Source organism: Saccopteryx bilineata, chromosome 1, assembly GCF_036850765.1.
Source record: "Saccopteryx bilineata isolate mSacBil1 chromosome 1, mSacBil1_pri_phased_curated, whole genome shotgun sequence".
In the NCBI taxonomy this organism is placed as follows: Eukaryota; Metazoa; Chordata; class Mammalia; order Chiroptera; family Emballonuridae; genus Saccopteryx; species Saccopteryx bilineata.
This window is the reverse complement of record NC_089490.1, coordinates 351,792,814-351,808,742: the sequence shown is the minus strand read 5'-3', so window position 1 is coordinate 351,808,742 and position 15,929 is coordinate 351,792,814. Positions and strand designations below refer to the sequence as shown.

The 15,929-nt window shown below is 36.4% G+C and overlaps 1 protein-coding gene across 3 annotated transcripts in view; it reads right to left on the bottom strand.

Moving 5' to 3' along the window:
- The window catches only part of LOC136318463 (E3 ubiquitin-protein ligase TRIM22-like), a 30,759-nt gene extending 15,316 nt beyond the window's left edge, over positions 1–15,443 (bottom strand). Inside the window, exon 1 of one of the 3 annotated variants that reach the window (XM_066250796.1) lies at positions 15,215–15,443. The gene's annotated coding sequence lies outside the window, so the exon portion shown is untranslated. Of the gene's footprint in view, positions 1–217; positions 297–15,214 lie in introns of those variants that run through there. The other 2 variants (XM_066250797.1, XM_066250795.1) reach the window with 2 other exon arrangements.
- Positions 15,444–15,929: the final 486 nt, after the last annotated feature.

Sequence of the window (15,929 nt, the reverse complement as noted above, 5' to 3'; positions counted from 1 at the left end):
CTCAGGCTTAATGTTCTACGTTTTGGGGGTTTTTTTTGCCATAGGAGCAGAGACAGCTACAAGCAAAGCAGCTTCAGAACCGCCATTTAAGTCACTGAACACATTCAATCTGTTCTCCATAAGCCTCCTGCCCTTTGCCCTCAGAAATTCCCCCACATACTTTCAGGAAAAGTTCAGAAGCCTTAACTCAGTGAAGGAGAGTAGGTGCAGGTCTTACCTAGATTCACTCACCAAGCTAGAGACCAGCTCTCACAAGGAAGTTTCCCCACAAGAAAGTGATGAGAAATGAAAGTTAAATTCATAAGAGTGGAAATGAATCAAAGGAAGTAAAACAGAAACTTCAGAACAATAACAATGCAAAGATACCCTGTGGGACACTTGGGGAAGTTAATGTTTTCGTTTGTTCTAGAACTTAAACCAGCTTGGCACTCAATGTTTTTATCCTTTTAGAATATTATTCTAGCAAGAATATTTGAATAAGATAAATGTAAATTTTAATGATTCATTCTACAGTTTGCCTGAATACTAAGAATTCCAATTCAATTATATAACTATTAGTTAAGTTTAGTCTATAGTCAGGTCCTAAAGTATGCACTAGGGATAAAATCATGATCCATAAAGTCTGAGTACATGTTCTTCATACTGAAGAGTGTGACGGGGAGGATAATCAGTGATAGAGCTCTGTTAATATGGGCTGAGTAGTAGCAGCTGTCATTGTGAAAGGTAAAATAAAATTTTAGAAAATATTCTTCAGCCTTCAGCTGCCTCTTAGACAATGCTCTCCTTAATCTCTGACTTGGATCCACTCAAAGACTGGGAAATTTTAAGATTGTAGTGATGTCAGAGAAATGGCAGTGTGAGACATACTACTGGTCTCTCCCTTTAAAATTTCAACAAATTGAGCAACTATAATGCAGTGGAAGAAAACCCAGCTGGGTTCACAGCCCTGCCTGAAAGATATGTGCACCAAAGGAACTGAAAGTGGGATGGGTGGTTGAAAAGGGGGGTGGAAGATAAAACATATTACTCAGAAGATTCCGGAAAGGAGAGAAGCCAGAGGACCAGGTTTTTCTTTTATCCTTGCTGAACTGAATGGAGAAGGCTCGTTCAGCTTGGGTTTTGTTTTGAACCAGGAAAGGTGGAAAGAGTGAGGGACAGAGGGGAAGAAGCTGAGCTAAGGCAGATGCAACCAAGCACAGAGTTATGGCCAGGGTTCCTGTGGTCTGCCCCAGTTGCTCAGTTTGCAGTCAGCCAGGGCTTGGCACACTCACAGCCTGCAGAGCTCACTCAATCTCACTCAGTCAGTGTGTGCTTAGCCCATGGAGTTTGACTGGCACAGTGCTTCGTGCTTTTGGCCTACAGTGTGCAGTCCATGCTCTACCCATGGCCCATACTCTACGTAGTGTTGGAGAAGACCAAAGTTTGCCCCCCCCCCAGCCTCCCAGATCCCTCCTCTCTCCCTTTGCAGTACAAGGATGGCAGTGGTGGATCCTCCACAGGTGACTTTCTTGGCCACTCTCTCCCCTGCGAGGTTGAGGTGCTCTGCATCTGATCCCCTAGTCTGTTAAGATATGGGAGGAACACCTGGAGAACTGAAACCACCATTCCAAGAGCTGTAAAACTGAAAAGTTGTAAAGACATAAAGCGGAAACTGTAGAGTCATCACAACATGCCCTTCCCACCAACGCAACTGCAGCCCTGCCTACATTATTATGACAGCAACTTGTCAGCAGAGTTCTGCTCAAGAATTTCACAGACTAAAACTTGTAATACAGTGACATCTAAGAGAAAAAGAAAAAAGTAACCTCTCAAAACTGAAATATTTCATTTTCTTTTTCTTGTTTTTTCTTCTTTCCTTTTTCTTGTTTATTTTCACATTTGAATTTCATTAACCTAAATTTTATACTTTTTATTCTTATTTTTGTGTTTTATTTTTGATACTTTTTCTTTTTCTCATATAAATTTAATTTTTTATATATTTTATTCATTTTGTGGTGTTTTGTTTTTTATTTCATTTTTTCTCTTGTTGCTCAGTTTTTGCTTTTTGTTTTCTATAGTTTTTCTTTTCTACTTATTGTTATTTTAAATTTTTTATTTTTTCACTATTTTTTCAATATTTTTTGGTTGTCTCTTTTTAGCGGTCTTAACAATACCACTTTCAAATGCCATCATGGAAGAAGAAATCAAATATTATTGCCATGCAAGACAGAATTGTAGTTCACAAAGAAATTTTAAAATGTGCAGGAAAAAAATCTCAATCATGTGGAAACCTTGGAGTTAAATGACAGAGATCTCAAAACTGAAGTCCTAAAATGCTCAATAAAATGCAAGAAAACACTGATAGGCAATTTAATGTGCTCAAAAAACAAATTAATGAACAAAGAAAGTCCTTTACCAGGGAGGTTGAAACTTTAAAAAAGTTTCATATATGAAGAACTTAATACATAAACTGAAAAATGAGATAGCAAGTTTAGCTAATAGAACAAGCCAGATAGAGGAGAGAATCAATGACACTGAAGACAAAAACTACAAATACTACAGAGAAAAGAGAGAAACACATGAATTTTAAAAAGTGAGAGAGCTCTACAAGAATTGTCTGACTCCATCAGAAATAGCAACATAAAAATAATGGGTATATCAAGTAAAAAGAGAGGGAAAGGGGAATAAAGAGCCTATTAAAAAATAATTGATGAGAACTTCCCAAGCCTATAGAAAGAATTAGAGCCTCAAATCCAAGAAGCAAACAGAACACTGAGTTAGCTCAATCCAAACAGACCTACTCCAAGGCACATAGTAATAAAATTGTCAAAAATCAATGACAAAGAAAGAATACTCAAGGCAGATAGAGAAAAGAAGAATATAACATATAAAGGAAGGCCCATTCATTTATCATCAGATTTATCAGCAGAAACTCTACAAGCCAGAAGACAGAGGACCCTAACATTAAAAGTACTAAAAGAGAGAAATTACCAACCAGGAATACTACATCCATCAAAAATATCCTTCATATATAAAGAAGAAATAAAAACATTCACAGACAAAGAGAATCTGAGGAAATTTATCATCAGAAAGCCCCCACTGCAGGAAATACTAAAGGGGGTTATCTGACCAGATACAAAAACCAAACCAAAACAAAACTACAAGTAAAAGCTCTAAAAAGATCACAATAAAAACGAGGATAATCTGGAACAACAATAACATAAAAACAGAGAGGATAAAGATCAGCAGTAGCAAAGGAAGATGGAGTGCAGAAAAACTCATAAGATAAAGGTCTCGATGAGTGACGTCACGGAAATGGCGCCGTGAGAAGCGCGTCCGACAGCTCTCCCCTAAATCACAACAAATTTATCAACTAGAAACAGAAAAATTTATCCTCGGAGCATTCCGGAGTTCCACACAAACTGATAGCGAAAGGACTGTTATCACTTGAATCTGAGAGACGAGGGTGTGGAGGAAGCTAACGCAGCGACGCTCATTCAAGCCGCAAGGGAGTGCGCCTGCGGTGAGTCAGCCCATATACTTGGGAACTGCAAGCCGCCGCGAGCGGCCGACGCGAGCCGCCACCGCGAGCCGCCGTGAGCCCCTGTGAGCCGCCGCGCGCGCGCCCGGTCCGGTTGAGCGCCGCTGACGTTCCCAGCGGCCCACACACTGCGAGTGGGGGTCGCCGGCCACCGGTGCCCGGAGCGCCCCATTCACGTGCGTGCCTTGGGCATTCCACGCGCCCAGGGCGCCCTGCTGGCCCGCACACCCAGGGGGCTCCATTATCCTGCGCCTGGTGCGGTCCAGCCGCCAGCGGCGGGGAGAGCTGGAGAGGCTTGGGAGATTCTCTCTGTGGGCGGGGCACCTCACCCAGCCATTCAAGCTAACAATCAAGCGTTGGGGGAAGGGTGCGCGCAGGCAGCCTAAAATACCTTTGGAAGCACAGCTGCGACCCAATCACTGAAATTAGCTTAACCCATAAAATCTGCGCACCCTCGGTTCTAATTGATAAGATCTCTCTCAGTTCAGCGATCCAAGACAAGAGGCGTGATATTTTCTAGTGCCTCTCGCTAAAGGGGCGGGGGCAACTTCTGATTGATAGAGCCTCCATATTCAGGGATAAACGCTAACAAGAAGGACTTGGCAGATAATAAGGTCTATACTACACTAGTCGTAAGCAGAGACTAGTGCCTCTTCTTCCCTGCAAAAACAGGCTACAAAGTGTGGAAAGCCTGGGTTGAGAGGTCCAACTAAATGATAGGCGCTGAACAGTCACCTTGACATCAACTGACTCCCACCCCCGCCTGATTACACTGGAGGCCCTGACTGTCAGAGCCTTTCCCAAAGCCTTGCACTAAGTGGGGATAGAGTGGGGATTTCCCAGCTCTTTGAGCCTCTTACTCCCCAGGCAGAAGCAGTTGCAGCCTTATAGCTGGATCACCAGGCTGCTAATTCAGAAAGGAGGGACTAGGAGAGAGAATCCAGGAAAGCAAACTCTCTCATCGTTGGACCCTGCAAACGCCAACAAGCCTTTACTTCCAGCAAGACTAAAGCCAATTATATGACATTGCCATAGAATCCCATCAACTGCAAATCCCTACCTAAGAGTGACACAGGGGCAGAGCCTGGGGTACAGAGTCACCGACTAGGAAGAGGGAGAGAAAAGAAAAAGGAAGAAGTTAACCTCTCAAAATCAAGAAAAACCCACAGACTTTACAACTTGATCCACTAATTTTTTTTTTTTTGTTGTTGTTGTTGTTTGTTTCTTCTATCTTTTTGCCTTTATTTCCTCCACCTCGGTCCTTCTATTCTCTGCCCATCTTATGCTTCCCCTTTCTTGAACTACACTACCCATGAGTGTTGCATTTTATTTTTCTTCTTCATCCTCACCCTCCTTTAAGGTTATACTCCAAAACACTTAACTCTCACTCTCTCCTCTTTTGTTTTTTTTTTTGTTTTTTTTTTATCTTGCTTTATTTTGTTTTTTTCTCCTCCTATTTTATTTCTTCCTTCGTTTTTCTCTTTTTCTTATTTTTTCCTTTCTATTTGTTTTTTCTTTTCTCATTTTACTTTCCTCCCATATAATCCTCAATCACGAACAAATTAGTTAATTTGGGACTCAAGGCTTTTTTTTGGCTTTATTTCTCTTTTTTGCTTTTGTTTTTATTTTATTTTTTTCTCTTGTTTGTTTATTTTTGTGGCATTTTGGGTCCTCCCAACCCAAGGTCTCCATTGTATTTAGTCTTCACTCCACTTAATACAACAGATTTTTACTTATTATTTTTATTTTTTCTTCTTTATTATTCTTTTTTGGTCCTTTTTTCTGATTCCCTCTTATCCCTCTCATTATATCTCTTAGTTGACCATCACTTACAAGCAAATCATCTTCTGCTTGTCTAAGATTTTCTTCCTTTTTTTTTTTTTTTTTTTTTTGCATTTAGTAGGTCCCTACTCCCTTTTTTTTGCCCCTTGAACTCTTCACCCCAAATCAGGCCCTCCATTATAGGCATGATATTTCCCTGAGTAAGGGAGAGGAGGGAAAGAGAAGAGAGAAAAAAAGGGGGAAATAATAAATTATCACTGTTTTTATTTGTGGGGTGTTTTACCCTTTTTTTTTTTCTTTTTACTCTTTATTAATTCTAATTAGTGCTATCAATAAGACCACCCTCAGATGCCGATAAGAAAGAGGAAATGGAATATTATGGATACAAAAGAAAGAGAGGTAACACAAATAGATGTGGAAAAATCTATGGAGAAAAGACTTAAATTATTGGAAGCCTTGGAGCTAAATGACAGAGAATTTAAAATAGAAATCTTAAAAATACTCAGAGATATACAAGAAAACACAGAAAGGCAATAGAGGGAGATCAGAAAACAACTCAACGAACACAAAGAATATATTACCAAGGAAATTGAAACTATAAAAACAAATCAAACAGAAATGAAAAACTCAATTCACGAGCTGAAAAATGAGGTAACAAGCTTAGCTAACAGAACAGCCCAGATTGAAGATAGGATTAGTGAAATAGAAGACAAACAACTTGAGGCACAACAGAGAGAAGGAGAAAGAGACTCAAAAATAATAAAAAATGAGAAAGCCCTACAGGAATTGTCTGACTCCATCAGAAAGAATAACATAAGAATAATAGGTATATCAGAGGGAGAAGAGAAAGAAAATGGAATGGAGAATATACTCAAACAAATAATAGACGAGAACTTCCCAAGCCTGTGGAAGGAACTAAAGCCTCAAATTCAAGAAGCAAACGGAACACCAAGTTTTCTTAACCCCAACAAACCCACTCCAAGGCACATCATAATAAAGATGACACAAACCAATGACAAAGAAAAAATTCTCAAGGCAGCCAGGGAAAAGAAGAGTACAACATATAAAGGAAGGCCTATTAGATTATCATCAGATTTCTCAGCAGAAACTCTACAAGCTAGAAGAGAGTGGACCCCAATATTTAAAGCCCTGAAAGAGAGGAACTTTCAGCCAAGAATACTATACCCATCAAAGCTATCCTTCAAGTATGAAGGAGATATAAAAACATTCACAAATACAGAAAAGATGAGAGAATTTATCAACAGAAAGCCCCCACTCCAGGAAATACTAAGGGGGGTTTTCCAACCAGATTCAAAGAACAAAAGAAAACAACACCACAAGTAACAGCTCCACCAAGAACACAATAAAACCAAACTTAAACTGTGACAACAAAGGAAAAAAAGGGGGGAGAGGATGGAGATTAACAGTAGCAAAGGATGATGAAGTGCAGAAATACTTATAAGATAGGGTACTACAATGAATATGGTAGGTACCCTTTTCATTACTTAATGGTAACCACCCTTAAAAAAAACACCACAAAAACACTTGACTTAAAAAAGGTAGCAACAGAGGAAAGAAGTATGGAACACAAACAAACAAAAACAAATGATAGAAAAACAAAAGAGAAGAATCAAACTAGATACAAAACTAACAGAAAGCAATTTATAAAATGGCAGTAGGGAACCCACAAGTGTCAATAATTACACTAAATGTAAATGGATTAAACTTACCAATAAAAAGACACAGAGTAGCAGAATGGATTGAAAAAGAAAATCCAACTATATGCTGCCTACAAGAAACACATCTAAGCAACAAGGATAAAAACAAATTCAAAGTGAAAGGCTGGAAAACAATACTCCAAGCAAACAACACCCAAAAAAAAGCAGGCGTAGCAATACTCATATCTAATCATGCTGACTACAAGACAGAAAAAGTACTCAGAGACAAAAATGGTCATTTCATAATGATTAAGGGGAAGTTGAATCAAGAAGACATAACAATCCTTAATATATATGCACCAAACCAAGGAGCACCAAAATATATAAGACAGCTACTTATTGACCTTAAAACAAAAACTAACAAAAATACAATCATACTTGGAGACCTCAATACACCGCTGACGGCTCTAGATTGGTCATCCAAACAGAGAATCAATAAAGATATAGTGGCCTTAAACGAAATACTACAACACCTGGATATGATAGACATCTACAGGACACTTCATCCCAAAGCGACAGAGTATACATTTTTCTCTAGTGTACATGGAACATTCTCAAGAATTGACCATATGTTGGGCCACAAAGACAATATCAGCAAATTTAGAAAAATTGAAATTGTACCAAGCATATTTTCTGATCATAAAGCCTTGAAACTAGAATTCAACTGCAAAAAAGAGGGGGAAAAACCCACAAAAATGTGGAAACTAAACAACATACTTCTAAAAAATGAATGGGTCAAAGAAGAAATAAGCGCAGAAATCAAAAGATATATACAGACAAATGAAAATGAAAATACGACATATCAGAATCTCTGGGATGCAGCAAAAGCAGTAATAAGAGGAAAGTTCATATCACTTCAGGCCTATATGAACAAACAAGAGAGAGCCGAAGTAAACCACTTAACTTCACACCTTAAGGAACTAGAAAAAGAAGAACAAAGACAACCCAAAACCAGCCGAAGAAAGGAGATAATAAAAATCAGAGCAGAAATAAATGAAATAGAGAACAGAAAAACTATAGAAAAAATCAATAAAACAAGGAGCTGGTTCTTTGAAAAGATCAACAAAATTGACAAACCCTTGGCAAGACTCACCAAGGAAAAAAGGCACAGGACTCAAATAAATAAAATCCAAAATGAAAGAGGAGAGATCACCACAGACATCATAGAAATACAAAGAATTATTGTAGAATACTATGAAAAATTATATGCCACCAAATACAACAATCTAGAAGAAATGGGTAAATTCCTAGAACAATACAACCTTCCTAGACTGAGTCATGAAGAAGCAGAAAGCCTAAACAGACCTATCAGCAGGGAGGAAATAGAAAAAACTATTAAAAATCTCCCCAAAAATAAAAGTCCAGGCCCAGACGGTTATACTAGTGAATTCTATCAAACATTCAAAGAAGACTTGGTTCCTATTCTACTCAAAGTCTGCCAAAAAATTGAAGAAGAAGCAATACTTCCAAACACATTTTATGAGGCCAACATAACCCTCATACCAAAACCTGGCAAGGATGGCACAAAGAAAGAAAACTACAGACCAATATCTCTAATGAATACAGATGCTAAAATACTAAACAAAATACTGGCAAACTGAATACAACAACATATTAAAAAAATAATACATCATGATCAAGTGGGATTCATCCCAGAATCTCAAGGATGGTTCAACATACGCAAAACGGTTAACGTAATACACCATATCAACAAAACAAAGAACAAAAACCACATGATCTTATCAATAGATGCAGAAAAGGCTTTTGATAAAATACAACACAATTTTATGTTTAAGACTCTCAACAAAATGGGTATAGAAGGAAAATATCTCAACATGATAAAGGCCATATATGATAAACCATCAGCCAACATCCTATTAAACGGCATAAAACTGAGGACTTTCTACCTTAAATCAGGAACAAGACAGGGTTGTCCACTCTCTCCACTCTTATTCAACGTGGTGCTAGAAGTTCTGGCCAGAGCAATCAGACAAGACAAAGAAATAAAAGGCATCCATATCGGAAAAGAAGAAGTAAAGCTATCACTTTTTGCTGATGATATGATCCTATACATCGAAAACCCGAAGGACTCCACAAAAAGATTATTAGAAACAATAAACCAATACAGTAAGGTCGCAGGATACAAAATTAACATACAAAAGTCCATAGCCTTTCTATATGCCAACAATGAAATATTAGAAAACGAACTCAAAAAAATAATCCCCTTCACGATTGCAACAAAAAAAATAAAATACCTAGGAATAAACATAACAAAGAACGTAAAGGACCTATATAATGAAAATTACAAAGCATTGTTAAGGGAAATCGAAAAAGATACAATGAGATGGAAAAATATTCCTTGTTCTTGGATAGGAAGAATAAATATAATCAAAATGGCCATATTACCCAAAGCAATATACAAATTTAATGCAATTCCCATCAAAATCCCTATGAGATTTTTTAAAGAAATGGAACAAAAAATCATCAGATTTATATGGAACTATAAAAAACCCCGAATAGCCAAAACAATCCTAAGGAAAAAGAATGAAGCTGGGGGCATTACAATACCTGACTTTAAACTATATTATAGGGCCACGATAATCAAAACAGCATGGTATTGGCAGAAAAATAGACACTCAGACCAATGGAACAGAATAGAAAGCCCAGAAATAAAACCACATATATATGGTCAAATAATCTTTGATAAAGGGGCCAACAACACACAATGGAGAAAAGAAAGCCTCTTCAACAAATGGTGTTGGGAAAACTGGAAAGCCACATGCAAAAGAATGAAACTCGACTACAGCCTGTCCCCGTGTACTAAAATTAATTCAAAATGGATCAAAGACCTAAATATAAGACCTGAAACAATAAAGTACATAGAAGAAGACATAGGTACTAAAATCATGGACCTGGGTTTTAAAGAACATTTTATGAACTTGACTCCAATGGCAAGAGAAGTGAAGGCAAAGATAAATGAATGGGACTACATCAGAATTAAAAGTTTTTGCTCAGCAAGAGAAACTGATATCAAAATAAACAGACAGCCAACTATATGGGAACTGATATTTTCAAACGACAGCTCAGATAAGGGCCTAATATCCAAAATTTACAAAGAACTCATAAAACTCAACAACAAACAAACAAACAATCCAATAAAAAAATGGGAAGAGGACATGAACAGACACTTCTCCCAGGAAGAGATACAAATGGCCAACAGATATATGAAAAGATGCTCAGCTTAATTAGTTATTAGAGAAATGCAAATCAAAACTACAATGAGATACCACCTCACTCCTGTTAGATTAGCTATTATCAACAAGACGGGTAATAACAAATGTTGGAGAGGCTGTGGAGAAAAAGGAACCCTCATTCACTGTTGGTGGGACTGTAAAGTAGTACAACCATTATGGAGGAAAGTATGGTGGTTCCTCAAAAAACTGCAAATAGAACTACCTTATGACCCAGCAATCCCTCTACTGGGTATATACCCCAAAACCTCAGAAACATTGATACGTGAAGACACATGTAGCCCCATGTTCATTGCAGCACTGTTCACAGTGGCCAAGACATGGAAACAACCAAAAAGCCCTTCAATAGAAGACTGGATAAAGAAGATGTGGCACATATACACTATAGAATACTACTCAGCCATAAGAAATGATGACATCAGATCATTTACAGCAAAATGGTGGGATCTTGATAACATTATAAGGAGTGAAATAAGTAAATCAGAAAAAAACAAGAACTACATGATTCCATACATTGGTGGAACATAAAAATGAGACTAAGAGACATGGACAAGAGTGTGGTGGTTACCAAGGGTGGGGGGGAGGGAGGACATGGGAGGGAGGGAGGGAGAGAGTTAGGGGGAGGGGGAGGGGCACAGAGAACTAGATGGAGGGTGACGGAGGACAATCTGACTTTGGGCGAGGGGTTTGCAACATAATTTGATGACAAAATAACCTAGACATGTTTTCTTTGAATATATGTACCCTGATTTATTAATGTCATCCCATTACCATTAATAAAAATTTATTAAAAAAAAAAAAAAGATAAAGGTCTCTTGTAAATATGACCATTTTTAAAAATAACTTAATGGTAACCACTCATGAAAATGCCACTACTGAAACATGTAGCTTAAAAAAGGAAGAAACAGGGGAAAGAAGTATAGAATACTGCCAAACAAAAACAACTGACAGAAAAACAAGAGAATAATCAACAAGACAGAGAGCTACCAGAAAGCAATATATATGACTATAGGAAATACTCAAGTGTCAATAATTACCTTAAATGCAAATGGATTGAACTTACCAATAGAGACATAGAGTAGCATATTTAATAAAAAAGCCAAACCCAACCATATGCTACCTTTCAAGAGATATCTAAGCTTCAAGGACAAAAGTAGAATCAAAGTGAAAAGTAGACTCCAAGCAAATAATACCCAAAGAAAAGCAAGTGAAAACATATTCATATCTGACAATGTGGACTTTAAGAAAATAAAGGTAACCAGAGTCAAATATAGTCATTTCATGACAGAGGGGACATTGTATCACAAAGACATAACAGTTTTTTAATGTATATGCACCAAACCAGGCAGTACCAAAATATATAAGACATTTACGAACTGATCTAAAAATAAAAACAGACAAAAACACAATTATACTTGGCCATCTCAGCACACCATTGATGGCTCTAAATCAATCATCTAAACAAAAAAGTCAATTTAAAAAATTGCCCTTAAGTGACACATTCAGTGGTCGGCAAACTCATTAGTCAACAGAGCCAAATATCAACAGTACAACAATTGAAATTTTTTTGAGAGCCAAAATTTTTAAACTTAAACTAAATAGGTAGGTACATTTCTTATTGAGGTAGTGCCCACACGTGGTATTTTTTGAAAAAGCCACACTCAAGGGGTGAAAGAGCTGCATGTGGCTCACAAGGTGCAGTTTGCTGACCAGGGCACTAGATCAAATAAACACAATAAACATTTACAGGACATTTTCTCCCAGAACATCAGAGTACATATTTTTCTCCAGTGTACATAGAAAATTCTCAAGAATAGATTATATGTTGGGTCACAAAACTAGTATCGACAAATTCAGGAAGATTGAAATTATACCAAGCATATTTTCTGACCATAAGGATTTGAAACTAAAATTCAACTGCAGAAAAAAAGTTTAAAAATACCACAAAAATGAGGAATTTATAACACACTTCTAAAAAATGACTGGGTCAAAGGGAAACAGAACCAGAGGTCAAAAGATATATACACCTGACCAGACGGTAGCACAGTGGATAGAGCATCAGGCTAGGAGACAGAGGACCCAGGTTTGAAACCCCGAGGTCACTGCTTTGAACGATGGCTCATTTGGCTTGAGTGCAGGGTCGCTGGCTTGAGCATGAGATCATAGACATGACTCCATTGTCGCTAGCTTGAGCCTAAAGGTTGCTGGTTTGAAGCCCAAGATTGCTGGCTTAAACCCAAGGTCACTGGCTTGAGTAATGAGTCACTCACTCTGCTGGAGCTCCCTTGTCAAGGCACATATGAGAAAGCAATCAATGAACAACTAAGGAGCCACAACAAAGAATTGATGTTTCTTATCTCTATTCCTTCCTGTCTGTGTGTTCCTGTCTGTCCCTCTTTCTGTCTCTCTGTTTCTGTCACACACACACACAATATATATATATATATATATATATATATATATATATATATATATATATACACAAAAATGACAACATGACATATCAAAATTTCTGGGATGCAGCAAAAGGAGTAATAAGAGGAAAGCTTATATCATTAAAGAGTTATATGAAGAAACAAGAAATAGCCCAGGTAAACAACCTAACATCACATCTAAAGGAATTATAAAAATAGTTCAAAGGCAACCGAAACCAGTAGAAGAAAGGAAATAGTAAAAATTAGAACAGAAATAAATGAAATAGAGAACAGAAAAATTATAGAATAAAATTAATACAACAAAGAGCTAGTTCTTTGAAAAGATCAATAAAATTGATAAACCCCTGGCTAGACTCACTAATAAAGAAAGAGGAAGGACTCATATGAACAAAACCCAAAACAAAAGAAGAGAAATATTACCACAGACATCATAGATATATAAAGAATCATAGTAGAATATTATGAAAGATTATATGTCACCAAATTCAACAACGTAGAGGAAATGGATAAATTCCTAGAACTATATAGTCTTGTTAGACTGAGTCACAAAGAAGCGGAAAGCCTAAATAGACGCATAAACAGGGAGGAAATAGAAACAACTATCATAAACCTCCCTAGAAATAGAAGTCCAGATGACTACAGTAATGAATTCTACCAAACATTCATAGAAGATTTGGTTCCTATCCTTCTCAAAGTTTTCCCAAACCTTGAAGAAGAAGCAATACTTCCCAACATATTTTTTGAGGCCAACATAACTCTCATACCAAATTTTGGCAAGGATAATAGAAAAAAAGAAAAGTACATACAAATATCTCTGATGAATACAGATGCAAAAATCCTCAACATAATACTAGCAAATCAAATACAACAACACATTAAAACAATAATACATAAGGATAAAGTGGTATTATCCCAGGAGCACAAGGATGGTTCAACATATGGAAATTGAGTAACATAATACACCATATCAACAAAACAAAGAACAAAAATTATATGATTTTACCAATCGATACAGAGAAGGAATTCAATAAGATACAACAATTCTTTATGTTTGAAAACTCAATGAAATGTGTATAGAAGGAAAATACAGTGGTCTCTCATCTATCATGGGGATGAGGTTCCAAAAAACCCCCTGCAATAGGCAAAAATCCACAAGGTAGTGATCTTATATTTATTTATATATAGTAAGGCTTTATATACCCTCCCCATACTCTTATAAACCTTTTCCACACTGTTATTAATCTTTCCCACACTTATTTTGCTTCAAAAATAATTAAAATAATAAATATATAAAATTACCTAAATACTGCAAAATCCCACTATATAGCAAAAAATCTGTGATAGAAAATTTGATATATACAATCTAAAAATCCGTGATACACTGCGACCGCAAAAAGTGAACCATGATATGGCAAAGGACGACTGTTCCTCAATGTAATAAAGGCCATATATGACAAACCATCAGTTAATATCATACTAAATGTTAAAATTTAAAGCTTTTTTTCTAAAATCAAGAACAAGACAAGGCTGCCCACTCTCTCCATTCCTATTCAACATAGTGCTGGAAGTTTTAGCCAGAGCAATCAGACAAGAGAAAGAAATAAAAGGCTTTTATATTGGAAGAGAAGAAGTAAAGTTATCATCACTTTTTACAGATGACAGGATCCTGTATATAGAAAACTCCAAAAACTCCACAAAAAGACTATTAGTAAAAATAAACCAATAAAGTAAGGTCACAAGATATAAAATCAATATACAGAAGACTATTGCATTTATATATGCCAACAAAAAAACTTTGAAAAATGAACTAAAACACAATCCCTTTTACAGTGGCAACAAAAAACAAACAAACAAACAAAAACCCTAGGAATAAACTTAACAAAGAATGTGAAACATCTATATACTGAAAACTACAAAGCATTATTTTAAAAAATTGAAAAAGACAAAATGAAATAAGAAAAATATTCCATGTTCATAGATAGGAAGGATAAACATAATTAAAAGGGCCATATTACCTAAAGCAATATACAAACAATGCAATCCCATCTAAATTACAATGACAATTTTTAAAGAAATGGAACAAAAAATCACCAGATTTGTATGGAACCATAAAATACCCTGAAAAGCCAAAGAAATCCTGAAAAAAAAAGAACAAAGCTGGATGTATTGCAATATTTGACTTAAAATTATACTACAGAGCCACAATAATCAAAATAGCATAGTATTATCAGAAAAATAAATATACAGAACAATGGAACAGAATTGAGAGGCCAGAAATAAAATCACATATACATGGACAAATCATCTTTGACAAAGGAGCCAAAAATATACAATGGAAAAAAGAAAGCTTCTTCAATAAATGGTGCTGGGAAAATTGGAAAGCCACATACAAAAAAATAAAACTTGACTACAGTTTGTCCCCCTGTACAAAAATTAACTCAAAATAGATCAAAAACCTAAATACAAGATCTAAAACAGAAAACTACACAGAAAAAAACAGGTACAAACCTCATAGACCTTGGACGTGGAGAACAATTTGTGAGTTTGACCCAAAGGCATGCGGAGTAAGGCAAAAATAAATGAATGGGACTATATCAAACTAAAAAAACTTCTTCACAGCAAAAGAAACTGACAACAAAACAAGTAGACATCCAAATAAATGTGGGATGATATTTGCAAACAAGAGCTCCAATAAAAGATTAATATCCAAAATACATAAAAACCTCATAAATCTCAGCAACAAACAAGCTAGCAATCCAATTTAAAAAAAAAAAAAACAGGAAGAGAACATAGACACTTCTCCCAAGAAGAAATACAAATGGCCAATAGATATATGAAAAAACACTCACCTTCACTAGCTATTAGAGAAATGCAAATCAAAACTACAATGAGATACTACCTCATACCTGGTAGATTGACTATTATCAACAAGACAGGTAATAACAAGTGTTGGAGAGGCTGTAAAGAAAAAGGAACCCTCATTCACTGCTGGTGGGAATGCAAGTTAGTACAATCATTATGGAAGAAAGTATGGTGGTTCTTCAAAAATTTAAGAATAGAACTACCATATGGCCTAGAAACCCCGCTACTGGGTATCTACCTCCAAATTTCAAAAACATTGGTACATAAAGACACATGCACCCTCATGTTCATTGCAGCAATGTTCACAGTGGCCAAGACATGGAAACAACCAAAGTGTACTTCAATAAAGAATTGGATAAAG